Here is a 20,296-nt window from a genome sequence, read left to right on the forward strand (position 1 = left end):
AATCTCTCTTTTTCCTCTGCAAGTTTTAGATAATGGGAGAAAAGGATTTACGTAACCAGTCTTGGGTGTAGTGACGCTGATGTGTTTGTTGGTACTTTTGGTATGAATATTCATATTATTTGATTCCTTTCCTCCTAGAAATACCCTTTTCCTCTGTCTTTGTGTTTGTGTTGTTTTGTCATGAAGAGGAATACTGAATGAGATTCCCCCTTGTCTTTTTTTGTGTCCCTGAGAATTTGACTTGTGACCAAGTGGAAGCATTCTCTCGTGGTCTCTGTCATCTGGGAAGTGTGGTTTTTATTTTTTATTTCTTATCCCTAATGGTGAGCAATTCAAGAGGTGTGATTTTTAGATCATGCCAGGTGGCCAGTCTGAAAATGACTGGGAATCTGAGACACATAAACACACTTTTTGTTCTGAATGTATTAAGCTCTTGGGAGAGTTAGTTTTACTAAGAAGTCTCATTTGTAAAAGGCTTTTGTTGTCTCAATACTCTTGTTGTCTGATAAGTCTGTGGTAACAGGAGTCTTGCTATCCCAGCCTATTCTTGGAGGTAATTGTTTTTGGGAAAGATCTTATGAAATTGCTGCTTCTATACCCTCTCCAGGAAACAATTCTAAACCTAAAAAATCGTATCCTGGGCTTTCCACGAGGAGGCTAATAGATCAAGTCACTGTTGGAATAAGCACAGCATTAAAAATTCTAATTATCAATGGCCAGAAGATAGTTCATTTAAATTAAAAATACTTCTAAATTAAGAAGAAAATAATTTAAAAAGCTCTTATTCTAAATTATGCCTTTTCTATAGTTATTTAAAAAATCAAATAAAAAAGATAACAGTGTCATGGCTAGCTTTAAAAATTCTCTTGACTAAATTGAAGAACAAAAATCTGACCTAAAACAAAGTTAAAATCCTTCATAAACTCAAGCTGCCTTCTTTCAATAGAGATTCACAATGTGGGCTGCTCTATCTTGTAGTTCACTAGTTAAAGCTCTGTGCTTTCACGATTGTGGCCTGGGTTTGATTTGCAGTCAGGAAATTAGGCTTTTTAAGTTTTATATTTGTGTAACTTTTGACTTTGTGGGGCACTATAATAATTTACCGATCCTTTTCCCTTGCATGGGCAGTTTTTACTTTCTTGTTTCCTTCTCTGTAGGGACATAAAAGGCTTTTGGTCCTTTGTGTGTAGATGGTCAACCAAGAAGCTGAGACCCTAGAAAATATGGCCAGAGAGATGTGGGCCATACCCCATTTGCAGCTGGTGAAATTTTCCTTTCTTCAAGCTGTCTTCAGATGGTTCTGTATCTTGTGAAGACTGTCTTACACTTCTTTGGTGATGACTTGTGCATCCTTGGTTAAATCATAATCTTGGTTAAGACGTATTGGTTTCACTTGGGAAGGCAGCTTAGGTATAACGTTCAAAAGTCAGAAATACCTATTGTTTGTTCTGACTAAAATCTGATAATAAGAGAATTAAAGGTGTTTTTACAAAGAGCTTTATGGTCAGAAATTAGCTTAATTAAAAGCTGATATTCAAGCTATGTACACACACACACACACACACACACATTTTAAAGATCTTTCTGTTTTTATCTTTTTACTGTTAAGTTTTTCAGTCAACTAAACTCCTTCAACTTTTAAAAATTATGTGCTTGATCCCTCTAGTCATTTACTTTCTTAAATTGTTCTCCCATTTACTTATACTTCTTACTCTTTTTTCATTTTTGCTGTCTTAAATATTACATGAAGGGATCTAATATTTCAGATCCTTTTCAGTGGTCATGCTTGCAATCCCAGTGACTTAGGTGGCTGAGGCAGGAGGATTATTTGAGCCCAGGAGGTGAAGTCCAGCCTGGGCAGCATAGTGAGACTGTCTCTACAAAAAAAAAAAAAAAAAAAAAAAACCCACAAAAATTAGCCAGAGGTAGTGGCGCATGCCTGTAGTCTCAGCTACTTGGGAGGCTGAGGTAGAAAAATCGCTTGAGCTTGGGAAGTTGAGGCTGTAGTGACCTGTGATCACACCATTGCACTCTAGCCTGGTGATAGAGTGAGATCCTATCTCCAAAAAGCAAAACAAAACAAAAACAAGAACATAGAAAAGGGTATCACTCACTCCCTTTTTGCAGTCTTCTGTCTTGCTGTGGAGTCTAAAATGTCACAAGCAGATTCTTCTCTGGCCTAAAACTCTACTGTCTTTCATGTTGCATTATCTAATCTCTTTGGCTTTTGGAGGTACCACATATTACTTTATACTGTGGAAAATATTTTAACTTTCTGTGTGTGATAATTGGTGAATCACTGGAAAGAGCTATGGTTTTAGAGGTGGCTGACAATAGTTGTTTACAGTAAATAGTTATTACTGCATGGGACTACTTGTTTCTTTGTGTGTTTAGATTTTAAAAGGTGTAGTTTAAAAACTTAAAAATGTCTTTTTGACAAAGTGTACTTCAAAAGCATTGCAGGACCTGTTCTCATGGCATTCCTCTCTTTTTGGGAAACTGAGATTCAGTGTAAACATTGACTCTTTAATTTTTAAAGATCTAGATACTCTAGATACTTTGCCTTTCAACTGTACCTGCTTTTCATATATTTAAATTACTGGGAGCTAAAAACTACAAATGTTTTGTTGGCCCTTTTCATTATTGGGCTCTGCCCTGAGCTCAATGGTTCAGTTAAAAAACAGACTAAATTAGAAGCTACCTATTTAAATAAAATTAGTATCTTTATAAAATTCTATGTTAGATTCCTATTTTTAAATTACTTTAACATTCATTTTTGATCTCCCTTAACTAGCCCACCCAAACTCCTTTAAAAAGCTAAAATCTTCTCTTAGCAGCCATGTAAGACAAACTTAGCCTTTTTCATTTATGAAGACACAGTTTAAATCCCACTGTCCTTTTAAGCTAGTTAGTTTTAGTGATTGTGTATCTAAAATTTGAAAATCAAAACGATGAAGTCTTTGTGTCTGTCTGTATCTTTATGTGTGCTATGCATTTGTGTATATTCCTGTACATGCTAACATGGTAACAAATTGACTTATGTATAAATGAATTCACATAAATTAAATAACTAGCCCAAATACTTTTCAAGTTAATGTAGCTTTAATAATTTTTGGTAAAGGCAAATAGTTTTAAACTTGTTAATAAAATAAAAACATCTTCTTCAAAATTTAATTTAGATGTTTTCTTTGGCTAGGTCTATTGGTCAGACAGGTTTATACTACCTCTACTAGCTTTTTAAGGTCATAAAACTGTTACTTCTATAATATTTTTGATACTTAATTTCCCTGTGAGATTATGTCATTAAACTTGAGACTTTAAATTCTGAGTTCTAGTTAAGTGACCATGGTAAGATCTGGGGATGGCACCCAGACTCTATCCTCCCTGGCCCAAATGTGCCTTCTGGCCATGCTGGGAGGGGTTGGATCCTCCACACAGTTTCTCTTTAGCCCTGCCCTTTGTTCTGTGCTCTACAGCTAATAAAAAATTAAAATTACTTCCTAGATTTTTCACTAAAAATTAAGGCTACAAAGAGTTAACATTATAATTAACATAAACATTAAAACTACTAAGTATAAAAAATCCATATACAAAGTACATTTAAAAATTAAGATGTGTAAAAAAACTTTGTAAATTGTACAGTTTTGAATTTGGTTGGAGGTATATTCATGCTGAGTACCTTATAAGAGCAAGATGTAAGAAGGTGCTATTATTTGAATGTGTCTCCAAGAATGCATGTGTTAGAAACTTAATCCCCAATCTGATAGTGTTGGGAGCTGGAGCTTCCTGGGAAATGTTTAAGTCATCTAGGTGGAACTCTCATGAATAGATTAATGCCCTTATTAAAAAAGCTTGTGGGAGTGGATTCATTCTTTTACACTTTTGCCTTAGCACCTTCTGCCATGTGATGATGCAGCAGGAAGACCTTGGGAAATGCCAATACTTCACTTTTAGCCTTCACAACCTCCAGAATAGTGATCCAATATGTTTATGTTCATTGTAAATTACCCAATCTCAGGTATTCTGTTATAGCAACCCAAAATGGACTAAGACAGAGAATGATAATAGAAAATATGTATTTAGCTAACCTTTCTCATATTTGAGTTGTGATCAGGCAGTTGGCATACTTCTCTTTACTCTTGGTGCCAAAGGTCAGAAACCTGGGGAGGGGTTGCTCCAAACTCTTCTTGGTGACTGATATAGTCAGATGTTTGGCTTTTGCAGAATGAATGACAATGAACATCAGTTTGAGGGACAGCAGAAAGAGAATTGCCAGGAGTCGGAAAAGAGAAGACTGATTATTAGAGGCGTGACTCTCTCATTAAATAGCTATGTGATCTTGTGGAAATAATGCTGAGCTCAGCTTCCTAGTCACTGAAATGAAGTCTTACCTGCCTAATGTAAGAATCACACAAGATGATTTCTGTGAAAGCACCCTATGAACCTAAAATTGTCCTATGAAGTTAGTCATCTCTATTTGACTAGGTGGGCATCATTCTAGGGTGGGGTACAGTGAGGTTATTTCATTGCTGTTTATATTTCTTTTAAAACATGGAATTATGTCTACTAGTGATTAGGTAGTGGATCTTAACATTTTTAATGAAATGACCCTATACTTTCCTGAAGTGTGGTCTCCAGAAAGTTCTTTATAAACTCTGAAGGCTAATTTGTCAGAGCTGTATTATATTTATATTTTGGTGTAGTATAATTTTTCTATAATTCCACATCTTTCTTGATGTTATTATGTTGGTCAACTATTAAAAATGGATACTGCTCTTGTAATACCTATTCAGAAACAGCAAAAGGGATCATAGGGCAAACATTAGACACCTGGAATAAGATGACAATAAACCTTCTTCCCCAGATTTCTAGGTGTCTCTGATGGGTTGATTAAAAGTTGATCACAGTGATAAGTAAGAAAAATGGAGGTTTAAGAGGAGAGATGGGGAGGGGTATTTAGGTAGCTTTTAATTATAAGTTGAGCTAGAACGGTCTGCTAAATTTTGGAAATTTGCTTAACAAGGCACTTAAAATGGGTAACTTGAAGAAGTTACCTAGGAAAGAAGTTCATTGCAATAATACAGGATGAAAATGCCTGGCCCAGTGAAGTGAGAATGTAACAAAATGAACTCCTCAAGAAGATATAACAAGTGGTTTTGTTGTGCTTCTAGTATTATCGGAAATAACTTATTGACAAAGCAGAATTTGTAACTTAAACTGATTATACAAAGCAGCTCTAAAACCAGACAAAAGTGTGCAGACTAAAAGTTAATAAGCTATACTGATCCCTGAGGTGTTGCCTGTGTCTATGCGGGGTTGTTATGAAACATTGATATTGTATAAAGTTGTGAATTTACTGGTCCTTGAAGTACTGAAAGTCTTCTGTCCAAGTCAGCTTTGTACTTGCAAAGAGAAAGTCAAACCATTGGAACAGGTTTTCTTCCCTATTTTGCCTCCTCTTCTTGTTTCCTGATTGGCAGATGGACAGATTCATGAGTGTAAATGAAAAGCACTCTCACAGCTAATGTAGAGAAAGAGTAGCTTATGATAGTAAAGTATTTTCTGATCTCTCTGCAAGTATAGGGATTTTATACACAACCATGCGTTGTTCTGTAATGATATCAAGCCTTTTTCTGGGGTGCAGAATCTTCTGTCTCCTACAATTATTTCCTTTCCATAGCCTCTCATATTATCCACAGAAGTTAACCATACTTTTTCATCTCATGAACATCTTTTCTTAATCTATTTACACTTTTGGCAACTTTATACCACAATCATTGTTTTATGTCCTTTTGAGCAAAGAAATTGAGGAGGGGGATGCATCTCTGGATGGCAAAAGGATCATATAACAAACTATGATCCTTTAATAACTGTTTAAATATCTGTCTGAAACCTTACATTTCAGGAGCCAGCAACAACAACAACAAAACAAAAGCAGAGTACCACCTAGATTAAATGGTGCAGTTTCACCTTTCTGTTCTTTCCGAATTAATTTCAAGGTGAAACTCAAAGGGACCATGAAAAGATGGAATAAAAATAAGACACTTCAAGCCCATTCTAGTTTTGTTTACTGAACTCAATATCTCTTATGGAAAGGCAGAATCCAGGTGTTAGCATCATGTTATCCCGGGGAGATGTGAGAGTGGAGGTCATGCAGTAAAAGGGCAGTAAAGCATGCATACTGCATGAGGGATTAATTGCCAGGAGCTTATGAGAAGAATCATGGCACTTAATACCCAGAGCCTGAACAAATACCAATATGAGAAAATGGTCACACATCTGCAAACACGGGACGGCTCTAAATCAATAAAGAAGAGATTAGTTTATATTTTTCATAAATAATACAAGATGCAGTTGGAGAAGATCATCCAAGATAAGCTGCCTTGTGTAGCTTGACCAAAATGTTTTCAAGTTTAAATTCTGAACAATGTTCATGGTAATTGAGACCCTGTTAAAAAAGTAGGGGAGGGCTACCTTGTGGTGTTTCCAGGTTTTGCATATACCTTCTAGTCAAGTTTGCTTGTTTTTTGAATCTGTAGCTATTATGCTATATATTGAAGATTTAAGTTTATCATCCAGAGCCCGAGGCTTATTAGATCCTAAGCACTAAATTGGAATTCAATTAGGTTCTCTCCATCCTATTTACTAAAGCAGAAAATTGAAATTGTTAGTCTTAGAACAGTGTTTCTCACTTGTGGGTGGGGAGGGGGCGGAGACAGCCTTTCTTCAGGAAAACATCTCACTCTCCCAGTGGGTATATGAAAATACATATTTAAAATTACAAAATTTTAAAATTGAAATACCACGAAAAGTCATTAGTTTTGTAATGAAAACTACATCAGAAAAGCTAAAGGAAAGTTCTTGGTTGATGAGAATACATAGAAAATAAACTCTCCTTTGCCTCTCAGTAATTCCATTATGGAGATGAGAACAAGGTCTCTGGACCATATGCAAAGGAGCAGAATCTCTGGAGAAGAAGGGAGATTTTTATGTTTATCAAGAGAGGGCATTGGTTAAAACACATTGAGAAGCATGGTCCTATAACAGGGTCTAATGAAGCAGGTTCTGTAAGAAGAATGTTATACTTATGCTTCATTTAACTGGAAAATTCAATTTAATAGAGACGTCCTGAGCATTTTGATTAATAGAAGATCAATTGCCACCCATTTGTTTTTTTTTTTTTTCTTTTTTTTCATTAACCACTTTTGGGAATGTATAGACCCTACCTTCATGCAAAAGTCTGTTTGAAGCCTGAGGGATTCCTTATAGCACTATGGAATTCTTCCAGTGCCACGGGCATTTTGCTGGTACAGAAGAAAGAAGAATTATTGAGAACAGATGGCCCTTTTGATTTGAGTTTTAGCAAAATGGGGTAATAGAATGCTCACTAATGCATGAAATCTGTTACATCTATTCTCTTGCTTTGCTTGGAGGAAGAACACAAGTAAGAAATGTCTTTTCTTTCATTTTTTCATTTCTCACTAAGCTTGTTAGGAGAATAAATGACATTAGGAATTTTGTGCAAGTGTTAAATTTGTTCCTGCTTTCTAATCTAGCACTTTTTAAGGTTAAAAAACCATCAAGGGAATTTGAGAAAATGAAGAAAAAGATATAAGCCATGTAATTATCAGATAGTTTGAAGAATAGGGGTTTCAACCATGTTTTTCTTATCCTCAAGATCTCCTGCCAAAATAAAAATGCAGATTCCTTAATAGAGGATTAATTATTCCAGAGTTTTTATCAGGCAGGTTCACAGGCAAAATGCAGCATTAGCTTTAATAAGCATATTTTTCTTTTCCATTTACCTTTTTAACTTGAAGAGTATGCTTGTAATAAAAATACTTTGTAAATGTCCTTTCAATGATTGTATTTACTGAAATTGGCAGAAATGTGTACTCTGAGGTAAATGTCGACCATAGGGCAATCCTTTTGTATGTATCAGGTACACTATATTTAGGAGGACACTATGTTCTTTGCTGGGTTTCCCAAGTAGAAATAATTTGGAGAAATATGGAAGAGGCCAAAAATACCAATTCAGAAGTTAAGGAATCGAAATTCAAAAGCTGAGGCCAAAAAATTATATTACACACACACTCAGGAGAGAACAAGGGGCCTAAGTTACCATATAAGTGATCTAGATCAATATTTATCACTAGTGTCTAAGGGATGCTAATAGCTCTTTTATGAAAAAGGCCACTTCCATGAAGAGTCAAGTAATTGTTAACCTTCCTGGCATAGAAATGGCTTCCAGGAATATTCCTAACACTTTGTCAGCCATCATGACATGAAGATGCAGGAATAGATGTCACATCACAGTATGAATGGGTTCTACTGGCCCTGGAATTATATGGCAAGGCTTACTAGAAGGAGCTGGCAGGTACTCTGTAGAATGTTCTTCTAATCATCAGACATGTAACACTGTAAGCAGGGGAGTCAGTTCTCATTGATGTCTGTTCAAAAGCATCATGATATAAAACACCATTTTACCCACCATCCTAGAAAAAGGGCTCTTACTATTTTTCTGCAAAGAATAATACTACAAAACTGTCATATGAAGAGGTAGTCAAAGAGTAAGCAGCAAAAAAATGGAAAAGAAAAAAAGCATGAAGAAAGTATTATAGAAGTAGATCAGGAAGTTACTCAGTAAACATAGTGTGTTATTTCTCTGGATTTGGTGATGTTTGGGGTATCTGTCAATTTTTTTTTAAAAAAAATTCAATTTATTGTGATTTCTTTTTAAATCTAAATTTATATTGAGTTTTATGCCCAATTTCCTATTTATATTTTTTGTTGTTTTTTCAAAATGACCCTCCAAACTACATAAGCTTTAGGCCTCCAAAAACCTTGATTTGTAATTGTGAATATACTATCCTAGTTTATACTGACAAATCCTAGACTTTTGTCTTTCTAGATGTGCATGAAAAGGTCTGAACACACCCTGAGGAGGGCATTTTTCAAGTGTCTCTGAGGTGGTCTATTCTGTCAGCATCCACATGGTTCTCATTTTTTTCCCACATTCCCCTGATTGTCTTAAATTTTTAAAAAACATTTAATTATTATGGCTACATAGTAGATGTATATGTTTATGACATACATGAGATATTTTGATATAGGCAGACAATGCATAGCAATTACCTCAGGGTAAATAAGGTATCCATCACCTAAAGCGTTTATCCTTTCTTTATGTTACAATCTGTTGATCAGAGAAAATGACGAGACAAGTCACAATAATTTTAAGAGATTTACTTGCCAAAGTTAAGGATGCACCCAGGAGACATGTCTATGCCTTTCCCTGAAGATGATTTTGGGGGCTCCAAATTTAAAGGGGAAAGGGCGGGATATTGGGAAGCACACATTTTTATGTAAATGAAAGGGGGCAGACAGAGATATGTGGAGAATCTGCATTTTAAATAAGATAACACAGACAAAATAGGGGATAATCAGATGTGCATTTGTGTCTGGTGGATGGAGTGACTGCACCTGTAAAGATAAGCTATCAATCTGCATTGCCATCGTGAAGTTTTAACAGCTCACCAGGAATTTCCTTGTGGGCAAAATATGGAGGATACATGTCACCTTTCATCTTGTAGCCATCTTATGTAGGTACCAAAAGGGATAGGAAGATTTGCATGACCCAGTTCGACTTTTCCCTTTGGCTAAATGAATTTGGGGTCCCCAAATTTAATTTCCTTTCACAAATCCATTTATACTCTTTGGGTCTTAGTCTGTTCTCACACTGCTATGAGGAAATATCGGAGACTGGGTAATTTATGAAACAGGTTTAATTGATTCACAGTTCTGCCTTTCTGGGGAGGCCTCAGGAAACATACAATTATGGCAGAAGGCAAAGGAGAAGCAGGCATCTTCTTCACAGGGTGGCAGGTTGGAATAAGTGCAAGCAGAGGAAATGCCAGATGCTTATAAAACCATCACATCTTTTGAGAACTCACTCACTATTGTGAGAACAGCATGGGGGAAACAGCCCCCGTGATCCAATTATCTCCACCGAGTCCCACCCTTGACACATTGGGATTATGGAGATTACAATTAGAGGTGAGATTTGGGTAGGGACACAGAGCCAAACCATATCATCCTGCTCCTGGCCTTTCTCAAATCTCATGTCTTTTCACATTTCCAAACATGCCTTCTCAACAGTACCCCAGAGTCTTAACTCATTTCAGCATTAACTCAAAAGTCCACAGTCCAAAGTCTCATCTGAGACAAGGCAAGTCCCTTCCACCTATGAGCCAGTAAAATCAAAAGCAAATTAGTTACTTCCTAGATACAATGGGAGTACAGGCATTGGAGAAATGCTCTCATTCCAAATGGGAGAAACTGGCCCAAACAAAGGGACAACAGGCACCATATAAGCCCAAAATCCAATAGAGCAGTCATTAAACCTTAAAGTTCCAAAATGATCTCCTTGATTCCATGTCTCACATCCAGGTCAGGTTGATGATGCAAGAAGTGGGCTCCCACAACCTTAGGCAGCTCTGCCTCTATGGCTTTGCAGGGTATAGTCCATTTCCTAGCTGCTTCACAGGCCAGTAGCTGTGGTTTTTCCAGGTGCACAGTGCAAGCTGTCAGTGAATCTACCATTCTGGGGTCTGAAAAATGGTGGCCCTCTTCTCACAGCTCCACTAGGCAGTACCACAGTGGGGACTCTGTGGGGACTCTGACACCACATTTACCTTCCACACTGCCCTAGCAGAGGTTATCCCTAAGGGCTTCAACCCTGCATCAAACTTCTGCCTGGACATCCAGGCATTTTTATACGTTGTCTGAAATCTAGGCGTAAGTTTCCAAACCTCAATTCTTCTATGCACCTGCAGGCTGAACACCACATGTAAGCCACCAAGACTTGGGGCTTGCACCCTCTGAAGCAATGGCCTGAGCTGTACCTTGGCCCCTTTTAGCCATGGCTGGAGCAACTGGGATGTAGGGCACCAGGACCCAAGGCTGTACATAGCAGAGGGACGCTGATTCTGGCTCACAAAACCATTTTTTCCTCCTAGACCTCCAGGCCTGTGATGGAAAGGGCTGCTATGAAGGTCTCTGACATGCCCTGGAGACATTTTTTCCTGTTGTCTCAGTGATTAACATTTGGCTTCTTGTTACTCATGCAAATTTCTGCAGCCAACTTGAATTTCTCACCCCAGAATGGGTTTTTCTTTTCTACTGCATCGTCAGGCTGCAAATTTTCCAAACTTTTATGCTCTGTCATCTCTTGAATGCTTTGCTGCTTAGAAATATCTTCCATCAGATACCTTAAATCATTTCTCTCAAGTTCAAAGTTCCACAGATCTCTGTGGCAGGGGCAAAATGCCACCAGTCTCTTTGTTAAAGCATAGCGAGTGGGACCTTTACTCTAGTTCCCACCAAGTTTCTCATCTCCATTTGAGACCAGCTCAGCCTGGACTTCATTGTCCATATCACTATCAGCATTTTGGTCAAGGTCATTCAACATGACTCTAGGAAGTTTCAAACTTTTCCACAGCTTCCTGTCTTCTTCTGAGTCTTCCAAACTGTTTTGACCCCTGCTCACTGCCCAATTTCAAAGTCACTTCCACATTCTCAGGTATCTTCTAACCATTCTTGGGTATCTTCTAACAATACCCCACTATCTCGATACCAATGTACTGTATTAGTCTGTTCTCACTGCTATGTGGAAATACCAGAGACTGGGTAATTTATAAAGAAAAGAGGTTTAATGGACTCACAGTTCTACATTGCTGGGGAGGTCTCAGGAAACTTACAATCATGGAAGAAAGCAAAGGAGAAGCAGGCACCTGTTTCACAGGGTGGCAGGTCAGAGTGAGTGCCAACAAGGGAAATGCTACATACTTTAAAACCATCAGCTCTTGTGAGAACTCACTGTCATGAGAACAGCATGGAGGAATGGCCCCCATGATCCAGTTATGTCCACCTGGTCCCACCCTTGACACATGGGGATTATGAGAATTACAATTCAAGGTGAGATTTGGGTGGAGACATGGAACCAAACCATATCACTTAGCTATTTTGAAATGCACAATAAATTATTGACTGTAGTCACCCTGTCGTGCTATCAAATACTAGATCTCATTCTATCTAATCATATTTTGTACCTGTTAACTATCCCCACTCCACCCCACCCTCACTATCTTTCCCACATTCAGGTAACCATCATTCTACTCTCTCTGTATTAGGCTGTTCTTGCCTTGCTATAAAGAAATACTGGAGACTGGGTAATTTATAAAGGAAAGAGGTTTATTTGGCTCATGGTTCTACAGGCTATACAGGAAACATGGCAAAATCTGCTTGGCTTCTGGGGAAGCCTCAGGGAGCTTTTACTTATGGGGGAAGTTGAAGCAGGAACAGGCATGTCACATGGTGAGAGCACGAGCAAGAGAGAGTGGAAGAGGATGTGGCACACACTTAAACAACCAGATCTCATGAGAACTCACTTGGTACCATGAGGACAGCACCAAACCATGAGGGATCTGTCACCATGACCCAAACACCTCCCACCAGACCCCATCTCCAATGTTGGGGGTTACAGTTCACCATGGTATTTGATGGGGACATATATTCAAACTAAATCGATCTCCATTAGTTCAATTGTTTCACATTTTAGCTTCCACAAGTAAGTGAGAATTTAAAAAGTTTCTTTCTGTGCCTGACTTATTTCACTTGAAATAATGACCTTCAGTTCCATCCACGTTGCAAATGACAGGATCTCATTCATTTTTATTGTTGAATAGTATTCTGTTGTGTACATGTATCAAATTCTCTTTATCCATTCATCTGTTGAAGGACACTTAGGTTGCTTCTAAATCTTGACTGTCATGAATAGTACTGCAATAAACACAAGAGTGCACATATCTCTTCAATATACTGATTTGCTTTCTTTTGGGTATATACTTAGCAGTGGGATTGCTGGATCATATGGTGCTCTATTTTTAGCTTTCTGAGGAAGCTCCAAACTGTTCTCCATGATGGTTGTACTAATTTGTATTCACAGCAACAGAATGTAAGTGTTCCCTTTCCTCCACATCCTCACCGGGATTTGTTATTGCCTGTATTCTGACAATTTTTTTGTTACCAAGTCTGGGATGGATTTGGGCTCTGACAAGGCTCATGATTAAGTAGCTCATCCAATATTTGTTCCTCAGTGCAGTAGAAAAGGGTTAATTCAATGTAATTTATCAAGAAGGAAATAAATCTTGTTAATTCAAATGAGCCTAAGTAAGAGTAAATCTTTCTTGTTCTTAGAGACAATAATTGAATAAAATAAAATGGAAAAAGATATAAAGACTCCCATCCATTAATAAAAGGAGTAGTCTTGTTTGCATTGGTTACTGATGTGTTTCAACTGAGTCTAATCTTAACTATCATTTGAAATATATTTACTATAGCAACAAAAAAAGACAGTACACAAGTCGTCACTCAGCTGCTGCTTGCCCTCAGAACATAACGGAGCCATAGTACTTTGGTTCACAGTGAGTGATTTCTCTTTGGGGCTTGGTGAGAACTCAGATTCTCTTAGTACAGATATCAATCTTAATTGAATGTACATAATGACAAAACACAGACAACAGAACAAAGAAGAAGGGCAACTAAGTGAATTATAACTCGACATTTTCTGGAGGGGAGATACCAGTAAAACAACAGTGCTGTCACTGTCATGCATCCCAGGGTGATGGGAAGTGGTCTACTTCTATTAATGACAGGCTCTGGAAGTCACGATTTCACGTCAGCATTCTGAGTTCTCCCATGCTGGTGACTGTGCACACAAGGACTGAGCACCAATGAGCCCCACTGTGCTGTGAACACAACATTAAGACAGCTGCCTCTGCTACACTTTTGTATTCAAAGGCTATTCAGAGCTTCCATTTAGCCTCCCATACTTACGCCTATGCTAAACAGCTCCATTCTTTTTAACCATTTTTTATTTTCTTGTGTTGTATGGTTATCACAGTGCCTGGCAGTGAGTAGGTACTCAAACATTTTAATCAATGATCATGATAATTTACATTAATGATAGCAAATGAATTAAAGCAAATATTAAATGATAGCAAATATTATTAAAGAAAACTATGAAAATGATATAACAAGGAGCAGCAATAGCAGCTACCATATATTAAATGCCAGAACTTTTCACGTTGTCTTTTTTGAGTCTTCACAGAAACTTTGTAAGGTAGTTGTAATTGCTTCTATTTAGAGGTTCAGAAAAATTAGAATCAGAGAATTTTAGTAATGTATCTAATATTATACAGGTAAGATTATCTAGATAATATCTTATTTTGGTGGAAGAGTGAACCTAAGTACTGCTTATTTCTATATTCATTTTTTGTAGAATAAAATTATGCTTTATATATCATAAGTAACCACATTTAATACACTATTCATATGTATGTGTATGTATCTGTATATGAATCTATTATTTGTCTCAATATGAGCTCAAGAGGGCAGAGATGTTTCTTATTTCATATTTGTATTTCAAAATCCTTGCAGAATCTACTAGTTTAATAAATTCACCAATGGATCTTTGTTCGTTTCCTCTCAAAAAGTCTTTTTGGGCATTTTATCTGTTGCTTGAGACTAGCAGAATGTGCAATTGCTTTGATTTAAGCCATATTAGTTCAATTGTATTTAAAGTATTTAATGTCAAGCACTTAATGTCCAGTACAGTGCAGAAAGAAATCAGAAATGGTAAGACTCTTATTTTTAATACAAAAATGGGCATACATTAACTCTGTAATTGGAAAGAAATTGACTCATTAAATTGGCTACAGCTTTGAAATCTACTCTCAGTTCATGCACCCAATGGTTACGCTCTTGAAAACTGTCTTTATCTTAGCGTAAGTTTCTCGGAAAACACAACATGAGTTAAAAGCTTACAGGCAGTGGGTTTATTTAGGGATAAAGCCTAGAAGCAGAAGTGAGCGGGGAAGGAAATGACTGGGGAAGAAGAGAAGCCAATACAATGATGCTAATGCAATGGCCACTGTAATGAGGGACTGGTTACTTAACCCTGTGGGGAAAATATTAATATGTCTAATAACCATCATCATGAGGGAAGAAAGGAGAAACACTTATCCATCAGCTCCTCTTCCCGTTGGTCACGGATCATCTCATATGGTGTTAAATCTTCTACACTTCTGGATTATGGATATGTGAGCAAGTCGAGGTAGGAAGAGGGACTCTGGGCAATCAAAACCTGCAGGAACCTGGTTGGTTGGGCAGTGGTTGGAATGAGAGAGGAAGCCAAGATGGCTTTCAATCGTTTTCAAGAAGCGTTAGATACACTTGGGTAATTAAAAATGTCTTTATTAAGATAGATTTACACTTAAGAAAGAAAAAGCAGGATATATTGAGCAGGATAAAAAGTGTTCTTTTTTTGTCATCACATTAACATGAAGGGCAAATCACCACCAGCTTTTAGGGAAGAAGTAATTACAAAAAAGTATTATGAAACAAAGTTTCTGGTAATGTCCAGCTTATCCAGAAGACAATAGTGTGAATCTATTAGCTATGCTGTTCTCTTATCTTCTATATTAAAATCATTTTTGCATATAAGGTTTTTCTCATAATCAGTGATGTTCTGAACATAACGCTTTTGTTAATGTTGATATTATTACCTATTCTTGTTTCACCAAGATGAGCCATTAACTTGGTGTAGGCAACATCCTTACTTTTTTCATTGAAGTAAAAGTTGACAGATATTTACTGCTTCTTTATGCTTACAATATTAACTGTTTTCCAGTCTAGTATTTTCACTTAAAAACTAATATTTTAAACTAGTACATTAAAATAAAACACTTGACATACAAGTGAGTTCATAATCTCTACATTTGAACAATGCAGTGACATGAAAATTGGGGTTACTTTTGAAGGTCAGGGTATTACCTTGCATCATGCTATGTGAATGTTAAATTGTTTTTATTTCATGACCTATCAGCCTTCTTGAGCAACACTGCTTTCTTTTTTTTTTTTTTTTTTTTTGAGACGGAGTCTTGCTGTGTCTCCCAGGCTGGAGTGCAGTGGCGTGATCTCGGCTCACTGCAAGCTCCGCCTCCCGGGTTCACGCCATTCTCCGGCCTCAGCCTCCCAAGTAGCTGAGACTACAGGCGCCCGCCACCACGCCTGGCTAGTTTTTTGTATTTTTAGTAGAGACGGGGTTTCACCGTGTTAGCCAGGATAGTCTCGATCTCCTGACCTCGTGATCCACCCGCCTCGGCCTCCCAAAGTGCTGGGATTACAGGCTTGAGCCACCGCGCCCGGCCAACACTGCTTTCTAATATAGGCTAGTGATTGAAATAATCTGTCTAGAGCTTTGACTACTGGATGTGAGATCTCTACAATATCATCTTTGATAGGAAACCTGAACTACCATTGTAAAAATCATAAAGTTTCTTGAGACTTCATGCAAGTTGATGCCCTCTCCTTCTCCATGCCCAATCTTTCTATAACATCTCTTCTTTTTAAAATGTTAAGTAACTTTATGAGAAAGATTGACTAGTTCTGTAGATAGACATGTGAATGAAAATTTTCTTTAACTTTTAAGATCAGGGTACATATGCAGGTTTGTTAGATAGGTAAAGTCGTGTTTTGGGGATTTGTTGTACAGATTATTTTGTGGCCCAGGTATTAAGCCTAGTACTCATTATTTTTTTCCTGATTCTCTCCCTTCTCCCACTGTCCACCCTCTGATAGGCCCCATTGTCTGTGTTCTCTTCTATGTGTCCATGTATTTTCATCATTTAGCTCCCATTTATAAGTGAGAACATGTAGTATTTGGCTTTCTGTTCTTGTGTTAGTTTGCTAAAGATAGTAGCCTTTAGCTTCAGCCATGTTCCTGCAAAGGACATATCTGTTCCTTTTTATGGCTGTGTAGTATTCCACAGTGTATATGTACCACATTGTCTTTATCCATTCTACTATCAGTGGGCATTTAGGTTGATTCCATGCCTTTGATATTGTGAATAGTGCTGCAATGAACATATGTATGCATGTGTCTTCATGATAGAATGATTTATATTCCTTTGGGTATATACCCAGCTATGGGATTGCTGTGTTGAATGATATTTCTGTTTTTAGATCTTTGAGGAATCACCACACTGTTTTCTGCAATGGTTGACCTAATTTACATTTCCACCAACAGTGTGTAAGCATTCATTTTTCTCTGCAACCTCACAAGCATCTGTAATTTTTTGACTTTTTGATAATAACCATTCAGACTGGTGTGAGATGGTACCTCATTGTGGTTTTGATTTGCATTTCTCTAATAATCAGTGATGTTGAGGTTTTTTTTGTATGCTTCTTGGCTGCATGTTTGCCTTCTTTTGTAAAGTGTCTGTTCATGTCTTTGTCCCACTATAAGTTCCTTATAGATGCTGAATATTAAACTTTTGTCAGATGCCTGGTTTGCAAAACATTTCTCCCATTCTATAGGTTGTCTGTTTACCCTGTTATTTTCTTTTGCTGTGCAGAAGCTCTTTAGTTTAATTAGATACCATTTGTCAATTTTTGTTTTTGTTGCAGTTGCTTTTGGTGTCTCCATCATGAAATCTTTTCCTGTTCTTATGTCCAGAATAGTATTGGTTTGGTTGTTTTCCAAGGTTTTTATAGTTTTGAGTTTTACATTTGAGCTTTTAATCCATCTTGAATTAATTTTTGTTTATGGTGTAAGGAAGGGGTCCAGTTTCAATCTTTTGCGTATGGCTAGCCAGTTATCCCAGCATGATTTATTGAAAGGATAGTCCTTTTCCACATTGCTTATTTTTGTCTGCAGTGTCTAAGATGAGACGTTTGTAGGTGTGTGGTCTCAGTTCTGAATTCTCTATTCTGTTCAATTAGTCTAGGTATCTGTTTTTGTACAAGTACAATGCTGTTTTGGTTTCTGTAGTGCTGTAGTATAGTTTGCAGTTGGATAGCATGATGCCTCCAGCTTTGTTCTTTTTGCTTAGGATTGCCTTGGCTATTTGGGCTCTTTTTTGGTTTCATATGAATTTTAAAATAGTTTTTCTAATTATGTGAAGAGTGTCATAGTTTAATAGGAATAGCATTGAATCTGTAAATTGCTTTGGGCAGTATGGCCATTTTTATAATATTGGGTCTTCTTATTCATGTGCATGGAATATTTTTCTATTTGTTTGTGCCATCTCTAATTTATTTGACCACTGTCTTGCAGTTCTCCTTGTAGAGATTTTTCACCTTCCTGGTTAACTGCATGCCTACATATTTTATTCTTTTTAGGCAGTTGTGAGTGGGATTGCATTCCTGATTTGGCTCTTGGCTTGACCATTGTTTGTGTTTAGGAATGCTAGTGATTTTTGTACATTGATTTTGTATCCTGAGACTTTGCTGAAGTTGTTTATCAGCTGAAGGAGCTTTTGGGCTGAGACTATGGGGTTTTCTAGATACAGGATGCCCTTTATTACTTTCTCTTGCCTGACTGCCGTGGCCAGGACTTCCAAAACTAGAGTAGGAGTGGTGAGAGAGGGCATCCTGGTCTTTCGTTGGTCTTCAAGAGGAATCCTTCCAGCTTTTGCCCTTTCAGTATGATGTTAGCTGTGGGTTTGGCATATGTAGATCTTATTATTTTGAGGTATATTCCTTCAATACCGAGTTTACTAAGAGTTTTTAACTTGAAGGGGTGTTCAATTTTATTGAAGGCCTTTTCTGTGTCTATTGAGATTATCATGTGGTTTTTTCTTTAGTTCTGTTTATATGATAAATCACATTTTTTCATTTGCATATGTTGAAGTAACCTTACCACAGTGGTTTTCAAACATTTTCCAGGCAACAGCCTTATATATACAAATGAAAATGTGCTGTTTAATGAATATAAGTTAATAATGACCTTGTAACATTTGTGTTCCTCATCTTTTCATTAACCCCACTTTATCTCTTAATTCAAATAACAAAAAAGAACTGAACTGGTCACTGACAAGCAAATGAATTTATTGCTTTTAGTCAGTTTCTTCATGGTCAGTCAGCTTTGGTCAGGTTGTGGATAGGGCCAAAGGCAGGAAAGTGAGGGTCGTTAACACAGCTCATTCTCCATTCAGAAGTTGACTTACACATCTACAACCATCTTTCTGTAAAAGACTTAGACTTATTTTCTTTGTTCCTGAACCTTGGATCTGGTTTACATAATACTAATTCAACTTGGAGTGAAATCTTAAGCTATTTTGCCTACTAAATATAGAGAGTTTGGAATCATTTCACACCTGATTTCTCATTTTGAACCATAAAAGTCTAATCACTTTGATTGACAATAGTGCTTGCAATAGCATACCAGCTACTTGAATAATATTTTTTTCTTCCTTTCAGAGTGAGCAGAGTGAGTTTAATAATAATAATAATAATAGTGCATTCATCTTTGTAGATAAGAATTTTGAGTCATGTGGTTTTTGTACACTGTCTTCCACTGATGCATGAGCAGAGTTAACCTTTCATCTTCTCTTGTATTTCTTAAGTTTCCCAAGTTTCTATGGTTTAGAGAGGAGAAACATTTCTTTGTGTGAATGCAATAAGGACAAATTTCACTTTTATATTCTACCATGTCATCATTTCATAATTTAGTTTGGGAAAAGCCCCAATATTCCTAGGACCTCCTAAGCCCAATTGAGCACATATCTGTGGTGGATAATGACTATTTTCTCAGTTCAGTTAAAGGTGTTGTTATTTCACATTTTTGCTGAAGTGCTTCCAGGGAATGAATGAAGCTTCTTGACTTCACCCCTTTGTCTTTAAGCTCCAGTAAGTAGTTGCTGCCTAGGAGATGAAGCGAATTCCACAAGGAAGACTAAGAAGCCAACAACTGGTAATTTATCATTAAGGAGGCAGCAGTAAAGGATAGTTATCACGTGAGACAAAATTAATGTGGTTTCATAACATCTTAAAAGTATACACAGTGGAAGAAACTTTGCTTGTTATTATATCAGTGGTCATATGCTCATTCTGGAGAAAATGAAGTGCTTCTTGGAAGGACACGAAGTAGAAATGTCCACCACTTTGTTTGGGTTGCTATAAGGAGAGGCATCCTTATAAGAGACAGATTCTTTAGAAATCAAGGTCTAAAGTGAAGAAGATAATCAGATGTTCTATACTCCGAGAAAGAAAGAGGGAAAGAGAGAGAGAGAAAGAAGTGCCTGAAGGTACCATTTGTCTTTCTTTGCAAATAACAGAGATACTGGAGGGAGGGGCTAATGAAAATAGGGCACCCATCAGATGCTGCTCCCTCCCAGAGGGTAAGAGTCAGAGATGCTGGGCTGGGCCTTTAATCTAAGGGTGGAGGCAGGAGGAT

General features: G+C 37.2%; 1 protein-coding gene across 1 annotated transcript in view; it reads right to left on the reverse strand.

Moving 5' to 3' along the window:
* Positions 1-20,296, reverse strand: part of ME3 (malic enzyme 3) — a 1,085,505-nt gene that overhangs the window by 1,044,012 nt on the left and 21,197 nt on the right. The window lies entirely within an intron of this gene.

This window comes from Macaca thibetana, chromosome 14 (genome assembly GCF_024542745.1).
Source record: "Macaca thibetana thibetana isolate TM-01 chromosome 14, ASM2454274v1, whole genome shotgun sequence".
NCBI classification, from domain to species: Eukaryota; Metazoa; Chordata; class Mammalia; order Primates; family Cercopithecidae; genus Macaca; species Macaca thibetana.